Genomic DNA, 11,325 nt, shown 5'->3' with positions numbered 1-11,325 from the left:
CAAGATGCAATTTGAAAGATAATGATGAAAATCTGAAAATTTGTGTACAAAACAAATGGAGAGTTGTCCACAAAATCAGCCATTTTGAAGCACGTTTACCAATATTTGAGGATGCCCACAGAAAGTACAACAAGAGTTTTCAAACTCCCATAACTTGCTTATTTCATGACCGATTTTGATGAAACTTTTTTTTAATTGTTCCTCTCACTTTACTCTTTCCAATAAGATTACTTCTCTTCTTGGGTTTTGGTTTCCTTTAAGGGGGGCAAACGGATTGTCTTATTATTTTGTTTATAGATTAACTGAATTGGATTTTGGGAAAATGCACTCGTTTTCATTATAAGGGTAGTAATTTGGTGTGTCCCCATAATTCTTATGGACCATACAAGACCTATTCCAAGACTACACCGCTGAGAATTATGGTTAGGAACCAGGGGCCCGTTGCAGAAAGAGTTGCAAACACTCTAAAAATCATGCGCAACTTGATTTTCAGCCAATCAACAGCGTGCATTTGGGACTTGCGATTGATTTTTTGGCTTGCGTTTAATCTCAACTCTTTCTGCAACGGGCCCCTGGTCAGATTTGAAGATAATTATGAGAAGTTTGGGACTTGAGACGATGCTGCCAAACAATGACGGCTGTTGTTTCGTAATGGCTTTAAGGTACACTGTAAAAACTCTGGTGTTAAAACTGACACCAATTGGTGTTAATAGAGGACCACACCCTGAGGTGTTGATATAACACCCTAGAGGTTGAACATAACACCAAAGAGTGTAAATGTATGCAACCATAGGTGTTGCAATAACACCAATTAGAGTAAAAGTAACACCACCATCGGTGTGATAACTGGTGTGGTCCTCTATGTACACCGGTTAACACCACAGTTTTTGCTGTGCATGACGCCCTGTAACCATTTCTTCAATCGGCACACTCTCCAAGTTATTGCCCGATCTGGAAACAACAGCGGTGAAGTTCCTATTTCGCATGTGTGCAGATACTGCAAAAAAAATCATGTTTGCCTCGAACTCAATATAGGCCTACGGTAGAAAACATCTTGGTCCAGTGTCTGTTTAAAGCCCGGTGCCACATCCTGACATCCATTGACGAGTTGATACTATGTGCGACCGAGAGGTCTCGAAAAGCAACCTAAACAAGTATTTTCCATATTCTTAAAATGCACCCCTTAACAAGTATTAGCGTGTGAAACCCTATACCCTTAATAAGTATTGGAAACAAAACTAAACCCTTGGCAAGTATTCTTTGAATTGAACCCCTAAACAAGTACAGCGATCGGTCGTCGGTTTTACCTATACCGTTTGTTTTATGTGACAAAGTTGGTAAAGTAATACTCGAGTTGATACTACAATTTATTGCTGACCAATTATTGGCTGACACTTTTTATCAGTTATTGTTAGTCAATTTTTTTCATGTTATGAAAGATGCATAAATTACCCCATTGTTTAAAAGTGATAAGCTTGATGTTGGTAATTAAAGGGGAGGTCTACCCTGACAAAAAGTTTATTGTGAAAATAGTAGAAAACAATATATATATATATATTGGTGAAGGTTTGAGGGAAGTCAATCAAAGAATAAAGAATTTGTGTACGAGCAGGTTCCCCCACACATCGTATGGTAAAAAAATTTCAATAAAGTGTAATTTTCTCAGAAATATTTTTTATTGTGCCATCAGTATATCATTAAACAAATCATTCCACACCCGCTTCTGAAAGAAATAAAAACATGAGTCACTAGTAACCATCAAACAAATTGAAATTTATGGATTTCATATACATAATGTATGGGGCAGCTTTTCGTATATGACGTCACAATTCAAAAACTTTAAATTCTAATAGCTTTCTTACTCTTTGTTGGATTTTCTTCAAAACCTTCACCGATTTCTTTTCTTATTTCTTTTGCTATTTTTACATCAAAATTTTTGTCAGGGCGAACTATCCCTGTAAGGAACAAATTCCTTCAGTCTCTAGACTAAGGTATTGTATTTTTATTTAATATGTATACTCAGGGGCAGCGGAAGGGTTTTTAAAATAGTAGGGGTTCCATGCAAAAATTGACAGCTGGTAATGTTTAGGTTTTGTAACACGTTAATTGAAAAATGGGGGGCTAAAGGCTCCCCTATCCCCCCCACCGGGTTCCTTGGTCCCGATATTTGTTTGATTTCTTGTTTTAAAGAGGTATTTCTTCCACACTTCCAGTTTGGCTTCAGGAAGAAATATAGTACCGTCCATTTACCAAATTATTAATCTATTGTCTCACGTCATATGTATTATAATCCTGGACAAACCAAATGCCTTCGACGCAATTAATCTTGATGTTTTACTTTAGAAGTATACAGGTGTGCCCCGGAGGTGTGCATTGGAGTAGTTCTGGAGTTACCTGTTTCACAGGATGTTAAATGTATTATTAAATGCTAAAGTTTATGGTGTTCTGCAAGGAAGTTTATTTGGTCCTCTGCTTTTTGTTCTCTCGTATATAAATGAATTTCTAAGGTGGGATGTGCATGTGTGTGTACGGGAGAGAGAGAGAATGCGTGGGTGAGGATATGTGTGTGATAGAGGGTGTGTGGAGACAAGACTCCAGACCCGATGAGTTTGTCAATTACATAGATCATTTTATCTCGATATTGTAGGGATCGAAAGGGGGGCTGCTGCAAGAAAGATGAATAGACCGACAGAAAAGAGAAAGTGCATAAAAAGTTAAGATGATTATATTTTAACAAACGATACTCCATTACACATACAAAATTATTGATCGAAGTTTTACCAACAAAGGTTGTACCATCATATAACCGAATGTTGATTGAAATTTTGATTATCTGGATTAATAGCGTTTTGATTAACATCTCTAAGCAGCTTCCTCCTCCTTCTCTTTCTTCTCCTGTCACCCCTGCTCCTCTCACCTTTATTTGCCTTCACTCTTTCTAATGTGCAGTTTTCGTGTCTTTTTCTTGTCGTGTTGTATGTTTTGGTCTTCTTGTTTTGTAAAGTGTTTTTCGTTTCTTCATTCTGACCGGTCTTGTCCTGTCTGGTCCTCCTTTTCACACTCTCTTTGATGTTTTTGCTTTTCTTTTTCTATTTTCCGTCTTTCTTGTCTAATTGATTTTCTATTGCACTTTCGAAATTTTACATTTTTTTATTTTTCTTGTAGATACCATGAGTACGACATATCAGGATTGTATTTATTTGTTGCAAAATTTATAAAATAACAGCCTAAGGGCTTGATCCCGTTGAATTATTCTATTTATTATCAAATTGAACCTTTTTTATCACAGTTTGAATTTCCTACAATAATCTAATCAATTATTGATTGCGGGGCACTCACTTAAACAAGCCATGCTTTCCAGGGAGTTCCTTTTATTTCAGTTCTGTTATTTATGTTCTGCTTTGTTAATCTGTTGGATTTTGAAATAAAGAAAAATGAATTCAATCAACAGTTGGTCAACCTTCCAACCAACAATTCGTCACAATAATTGCTACACAACCCTTGTTGGTATTTTTTTATCAAACGTTAAAAAGAGTAAAGAAAATATAAATGAAAAAAAATGTTTGTTGAAAACTGTCAATTTTTGCAGTAAGAGTTTATTATACAATTTGAGTAAATATATATATATATATATAAACTTGACACCTCACAAATTCCTATATAAGGAAAAAAACGTCATTATTGCATAATAATCATAAATGACCTGAAAGAGTATTTCTCCCCAAATAATTTGATACCATATTTATGTGGTATGTCTTCATGCTTGCCATGGATAATCTGTGCAGTGATACATAAAGTTTGATTTGGGCCAAAGTAAGACATGACTGCAATGAATGAATCCAGATGCCAATGATGCCATAATCCTACATGAGTAAGTAAACATTATTTGCAAATCCCTTTTCAACTAAATTAACTTGAGAATTGATACTAAAAAGGGTTTATTAAATAATAATGTAATTTATTGAAAAGGTGTTTCGAAATGGACTTTAGTGCAAACATTATCGAATTATGACATCACTGACATCTAGAATTATTCATTCCTTTGGCGCAAATCAAAATTTTAATAACAGCAAAAAAATACATCCTGATTATCCATTAAGCGTTAACACATAGCATATATATATGACATACTCTTTCGGGAGATACATTTTAATTGTGTGTTCATATATTTTCCCTTAAATTGAGGATTTGTGAGGTGTCAAGGATTTTTGTGTGTTTTTTATACTCACACGGTATTACAGATGCAGGGGCGGTGGAACATATTTTCGGGGGAAGTATGGGGGAAAAAGCCATAAAAGGGCACTTATATGTCAAAATGGGCATGTGCAAACGGATATTTTCACCTTGCGATTATCATCTGCGTAAAATAGTTGTGTGTTTTGTTTTTAGGTTGAGCAAAAACCATTTTGAAGTGAATTCTGATTGACAAGATATATACATTTAGTCTCGGATGCGAGTGAACGTAGCGAGCGAGCGGTTTGGATAACAAATTCAGGTGTAAGTCTTAGTGGTAAAACTCGCTCTTTGGTCAATTATGGTCCTACTTTCTGTTAAAAAGGAATACTTGCATGATGTTGCAAGCGCAAATCGCGAGTGCAAAATTTTTGACATTTAATGAAGGCCTAAGAACGAGACATGAAAATAAAATATTCCGAGCAGTTTTTGTCGCCATTTGCAAAATGTGTATCTAACTAAAGAGTTGACGCGAATGCTAAGCTCGTGCTGAAATTTTTAATATACTGACCAGAAAAGTAACCTGTTAAGCATTATATTTAGTGACCCATGAATAGGATACATATCTTACCAACTGAATAATGCGAGCGCGAAGCGCAAGCTGAAAATTTGTTGTATTCCATCCTCAAAACTGGACCGTTTTCTAAGAATTTTTTGTAACCAGGAACTGATTGAAAACTTACTGAACAATAATTGATGTGAGCGCTAAAGGCGATCGAGCCGACAATTTATAATATTCCAATCTGATAATACTGGACATTCTAAGCATTCTTGTAACCATGTAGAGGAATTGATGCGAGCGTGAAGCGCGAGTAAAAATGTTGTGATTTCATAAGCTAAAATACTTCAAAAGGGGTATTTCATTTTGAAAAAGGGCATTTTCCGTTATGGAAGTGCCCCCCACCCCCGTTCTGCCGCCCCTGTATAGTTAAAACTATAAATGAAATCAATCATGACGTGTACAGGCAGCATCACTGGGCGTTGTGACGTGCGCCTGTAATCCAAGCTGTGGGGAGGTTACAAATTGATGCAGAGGTTCGAGCCCTGGTCACGTCTTCCGAATAGTGACGTTTAAGGTCGGTTCCAAACGTAAATAATCTTATCTGATTGATACATGTCTGACAAAAGACACACACCCACACACCATGATCTGTCAAGATTCTCGTGGGCAACATAATATAAAGAATTAGTGCGCCCTCTTCTGTGCAAAAATATTGAGGAAAGGCAACCGTTGTAACTTTGCCTAACAAATATTGGCTTATCTTTGCCGACAATCATGACAATATTGCTTCTCAAACAAAACCAAGTCTGAATAAAATGGGGGGGGGGGATAACCCATCTCTCCTAATAGTGCACGTTCTCACTTTTTTTCAATTCGATCATTGCAATTAATGGCATAAAAAACAATTATATACAATGAAATGGATGGGGTCATAATAAAAGACACAAAGTAGCGATTCCACTTTCACTTTTGTTTTGGCAGGTCGTACACTATTCCCTCAATAAGAGCCACATGATCATCAGCCCCTTCAACCCCCCCCCCCCACACACACACACACACAATTACAAGACACCAACCAACTTTTCGTTTTTGGCTTCTTATTGAATCTGCAAGGGGGTGATTTTGTGAACATGCATACAATCGCAACGATGATATTAGAAATGAGATCCTGGAAACGGTGCCCCTACCCCTGAACATTTTGAAGAAAAGGTTATACCCGTGGAGCCCCCCCCCCCCCCCCTCCGATCCTACTCGCGATAAGTTCTGATTATTTTCCTTGATGTATTTGCAAATGACTGTCGTTTATTATTTTTCTTTTAGATACCCATTGTTAAATATAGACTTTTTCTAAAATACGGGCTCATATAAGTTATTGTGCGAATATAGGCCTATTTGTACTAAAAAAACCGACCCCAGTATATTGAAACTTGGTACTGCTAATTGGTATATACTCTAAAATATCCCTGAATGTGATTTAACCGAAGGTGGTGATGGGGGTGATGACTTGAGGGTAAAGACGGTGGACTTGGGGGATGGACTCAGAAGGGATGTTGCGGCAGCATTGATAGTGCCGAGTGCATTAAAGGCACATTTCTCATACGATTCGTATCTGTTCATTTTCTTTATGCATCTACAGGACCATTTTCCATTATGTTTTGTTTTTCTTTCGTCTACAGTGAAATATTTGTATTTTGTTCTGGAATTATATGTCAACCTGTCAGGTCAGGCAAGAAAATAACGGCAAGTGGTCACTCAGGAGATCCCTATTTCAGAATAAAGAGAGCTAGGTGTAGTGAGCCAAAAATAATTATGATTATCTTTGAATGACTGATTAGTTTTATTCACTTTATTTTGTCAGTAAAAATTGCCAGAATAGGGAAATTCGACGATAATGTTCAAAACTGAAATTTAATGGAGTTTTTTTAGGAGCCAAAGAATAATAGATTCGGTGATAATGTTCAAACTTGATTTTTTTTTCCAATTTTTTTTAGCTTACCATGCTAAAACAATACACATTAAAACTCATTGGCCATGATGATTTGTGTGTACCTTCATCTAAACAGAACCATTTTTTTCTTTCTTTCCTTTTTTGTAATTGTCGCCGGGGAATTGTCAATATTAAAATTACCAAGTAAACAACCTAAACTCCAAACATCTCACAATCTTCCATAACTTCATACCAGGGGCGGATCGAGCCTTCGCCAATCGGGGTGGAATTTTTCAGCCATATTTTCCCCGATCGGCCGTTTGCAGTGGATTTTTTTTTTCTTCTCCTTTGAAGGGACAGTCCTAATAGTCACTTCTTAGCTTTATTCTTATAAATCAACATTAAATAATGATCTCAAAAGCCTTATTTGAAAAAAATCAAACTTTGAACATTATGGGCAATGTTTGTGACCCGTAAACAAGATGTTTATGCAAGTAAATAATGACTGCATGCGAGCGCGCGTTCTGAATATACGTTTTGATCTGATCGAAGAAATAGACCTGTCATCATGCTTATAAGGACTGCTTGTGGTTAGCTATGAATACGTTGCATATTTCAACAATCAAATAGTGCGAGCGCGAAGCGCGAGCTGAAAATCTTTGACATTCCTATAAAGAATGTAAATTTCAAGTACTTTTTGTTATTGTGAACAGGGTAAGTATATAACTAAACAATTGATTCCAGCGCGAGCGAGCGGAAAAAATCAAGATTTAGAACTGAAAAAGATATGCACTCGAAGTTCATGTTTTGTAAATTATCGTATGTGCAAAGGATAAGTACCTGGGGATCTTCCTATATTGATAATGCGCACGCAAAGCGCGATCGCGAGCAGATATTTTTTTATATCAGGGCCCTGTTGTACAAAGAGTTACGATTGATCGGATCAATCGTAACTCTTTGTACAACATGGCCCTTCGGATGATCGGATCAATCGTAACTCTATGGAAATCCATCAGTGTCATAATTTTTTCTACGAAATTTTGCACAATGTCCTTTCTATGCAAAGAGAAGCGCAGTGAATTTTCTAGAAAACAATGAATGTACATCACAGCCAGTAAATATTTTGAACAAACATGCATAATAGATGATGACGTTGCTGGCCGTCCATAGTTACGATTGATCGGATCAATCGTAATGGACAGCAGGGCCCTGATCTGAAACAGGATAATGATTTAAACAGAGACCAAGCTACATAAATTATCTGAATAAAACATGCATGCATTCTAAATACAATTTTTATCATGAAAATCAATAAAGCGCGATCGCGAAGTGATGCGAGCCTAAATATTTGATATTCTGATCTGAAAAAATTGTCAATTTGAAGCTCTATTTTTTCAAGCGCTTTGTAGGAGTGTGAGGTGGATGGATCGCATGCACCAATTAAAGAGATTGGGCTCGTTTCATAAAGGGTTACAACTGTTGCAGCATTGCCACTATGGCAACTACCATGGCAACAGGGCTAAGCAGGCAATTAAAATTAAGGTTACCATGGTGGTTGCCATAATGGCAAAGTTACGACAGTTGTAACTACTAATGAAATTTGCAGATTATTATGATTATGAGTTTGAGTTTTGATCAACATAGGACCGGGACATTTTAAGGACATTTTGTCATCATTATCAAATTGGTGATTATCTTCCTATTTCCTAAGCGCGAGATGAAATTTGTCGATCTTCCATTCTGAAAAAAGGGCAAGCCTATAATGAGAGTGCGAAATCTGTTAATATCATGGCCTGAAAACTAGACATTTCAAGCAATTTTGTAATAGAGTAGGATGCATGAATTAATTTCTTGAACAATTTTTATTGATGCGAGTGCAAATAGCGAGCCGAACTTTATGATAGAGTGTCATGAAATGCGGATTTAAAGTATAGTTTGTTATGAAATCAATATTGACATTTTGAGAGTTAGCATAACTCACCAATTAAATGCGAGCTTGCAGCGCTGGTTAGTACTTTTTGTCAATCATACCTGAATAGGGATATTTTTAGAACTTTGTGGAATACGCGAAAAATTGATGATAGGTACCTGCATTCAAATTTTGCGAGCACGCAGCGCGAGCACTGATCTCTCCCCTACCTGGATGGGAACAATAACGCTGATTGGCCTATTCCGTGTTGAAGCACCGGAAGTTGGTACCTCCGCACGCCGAGTTCCCCCAAAAAGCCAAAATCGGAGTAGAGTCTGGTACACGGCAATAGTGTCAATTCTTAATTATACTTACCAAATCAACTCTTATAACAGCACTTTTCAATGTGAATTTATACCTGATACAAAGTTTAAGATGTCGTCCTGTGCCACGTATAATTGAACTTATTGTGACGACCGTGGAAAAAGAGAAAATGGGATTACTTTTCACAGATAAGACAAGCTGGTGAACTGCATAGTTGTAGACTTTATGTAGTCCCATGTGCTCAAATACATGTGTGGTAATTCTAAATTACCAGAGCAAGTTTCCAAAACTTTAAAACTCCGGGGGGGGGGGGGGGTTATCGATTGTTGTGATTTCTCTGGAAGCGTGATGAATTCAAACCATGATTCAAATGAATTCAGTTTATTAATATTCACAAATGTCACCAAGTTTTATGAGTTTATCAATCATGTTTGGACAGAAGAATATCACGACTGAGACACGAAAATACTGACCGTGTATAGCATGTATTGTGAAACTTAAGTTAAGACTGAAAATCTGCCGTTTCGGAGGAGTTAAAAAAATATTTTTTGCAAGCATAGATCCTGACCGAAATGGACTGATTTTTGGGACAAGGACTGGCTCTACAAGGTATTCTGAAAATTATTTATCTTTTATTTGTGAAAATAATGAGCTATAGGTACATGTACCGTACGGTATAGGACTAGGACTTTAGGGGGCTTACGTAACTTGTGGCGTGTGAATTTGTGATATTTCTCTGTCAACAATAGATCGAATTATTTTTTCCAAGAACTCTTTTTTTTAAGTACGTAAAAAAAACATTGAGCTACAGAGACGGATTAACAGACTTCAGAAATTTCACAGAACTTATTTTGAGATGCCGAATGTCTTTAAAGAAAAAATGTCTCGGTGGAGCAAAAAAAAGGGGGGGGGGGGTTATCAACCAGAAATTTAGGGGGTGACGCAATAAAAATAATCTGACAAGCAAAAAAAGGTTATCGACCCAAAATTTAGGAAGGGATGCAAAACAAAAGAAATAATCTGACAAGCATCAAAAAAGGGTTATCAACCAGAATTTCAGGGCGGACCACAACGATTTTAGGGGGGAGTCCACCTGAATTTAAAGGGGATGCAGAAAAAAAATTGACAAGCAAAAAGAACAAAAAAAAGTTGTCAACATAAATTTTGGGGGGTCTGTCCCCCACCTAAAATTTAGGGGTACAGGACCCCCCTCCCCCCCCGCTTCCGCTACCTACAGTGTACATGTATGAACAAACTGGGTAGAGGATAATTGAAGAGGGTCGATCGATGTGACAGAAGGAAAGAGAGAGATAGAAGGTCAAGTCCACCTCAGAAAAATGTTGATTTGAATCAAAAGAGAAAAATCAGACAAGCACAATGCTGAAAATTTCATTAAAATCTGATGTAAAATAAAAAGTTATGACATTTCAAAGTTTCGCTTATTTAAAAAAAATAGTGATATGAACGAGCCAGTTACATCCAAATGAGAGAGTCAATGATTTTACTCACTATTTCTTTTGTGTTTTATAGTTTGAATTATACAATATTTCAATTTTTACGAATTTGACGTTTTTTTGACCTCCTTGCCGGAAGCACAAAATGTTAAAATAATGGAATACCAACCGAGATGTGCATATAACTGTTTTGTGAAATGAAGCGAAACTTTAAACTGCCATAACTTTCATATTACATCCGATTTTGATGAAATTTTCAGGGTTATGCTTTATTTTTTTCTTTTTATTCAAATCAAGTTTTTGTTGGGTGTGGACTTGTTCTTTAAAGGGCGAGTCCACCTCATGAAAATGATTATTTGAATAGAGAGAAAAACACACAATAATGCTCAAAATTTAATCAAAATCAGAAATAAAATATGAAAGTTACATTTTCAACGTTTGAAAACGATGAATTTTTCGGTGTTACACTTGTTTGATTTTTTTCGTGTGGGGGGGGTGGGGTAGACTTAAATTAAAGGGGGGGGGGTTCAAGCCCAGTGTTATAAGCCTTCATAACCTAGAAAGTCCTCGCCATATCGATGGTTATTTGGAAAACCTCCAAAATACAAGTCAAGGATTTCATCCATTCTTCCGTAGGTGAGAAAAACACCAACCCCTTCAAAATTATGTTTCCGAATTGTATACTGGGAAAGTACCATGGTTTCAAGAAAATTGCGAATTCTGGCACCTTAAATATATGAAGTTTTGTATAAAAAGCAATGAGTGCTTCAGTGTGCAGACAGCTAGCGTATCGCTCACAATGCACATGCTAATGGAGCGATCGCGTTCCTTTTGGGGGAACTGGTATGGCGGACAATAGAACTCGCGGGCTTCAAACAAAGGACCCTCCCAGCATATCCAGTTAGGGGAGAGATCAGTGAGCGCGAGCACCTATTACTATTCAGACCATGAAACTGATGTTTTTTTTTTTACAGAG

The sequence above is a fragment of the Lytechinus variegatus genome, chromosome 14 (genome assembly GCF_018143015.1).
Source record: "Lytechinus variegatus isolate NC3 chromosome 14, Lvar_3.0, whole genome shotgun sequence".
In the NCBI taxonomy this organism is placed as follows: domain Eukaryota; kingdom Metazoa; phylum Echinodermata; class Echinoidea; order Temnopleuroida; family Toxopneustidae; genus Lytechinus; species Lytechinus variegatus.
Note: the sequence above shows the minus strand (reverse complement) of the source record.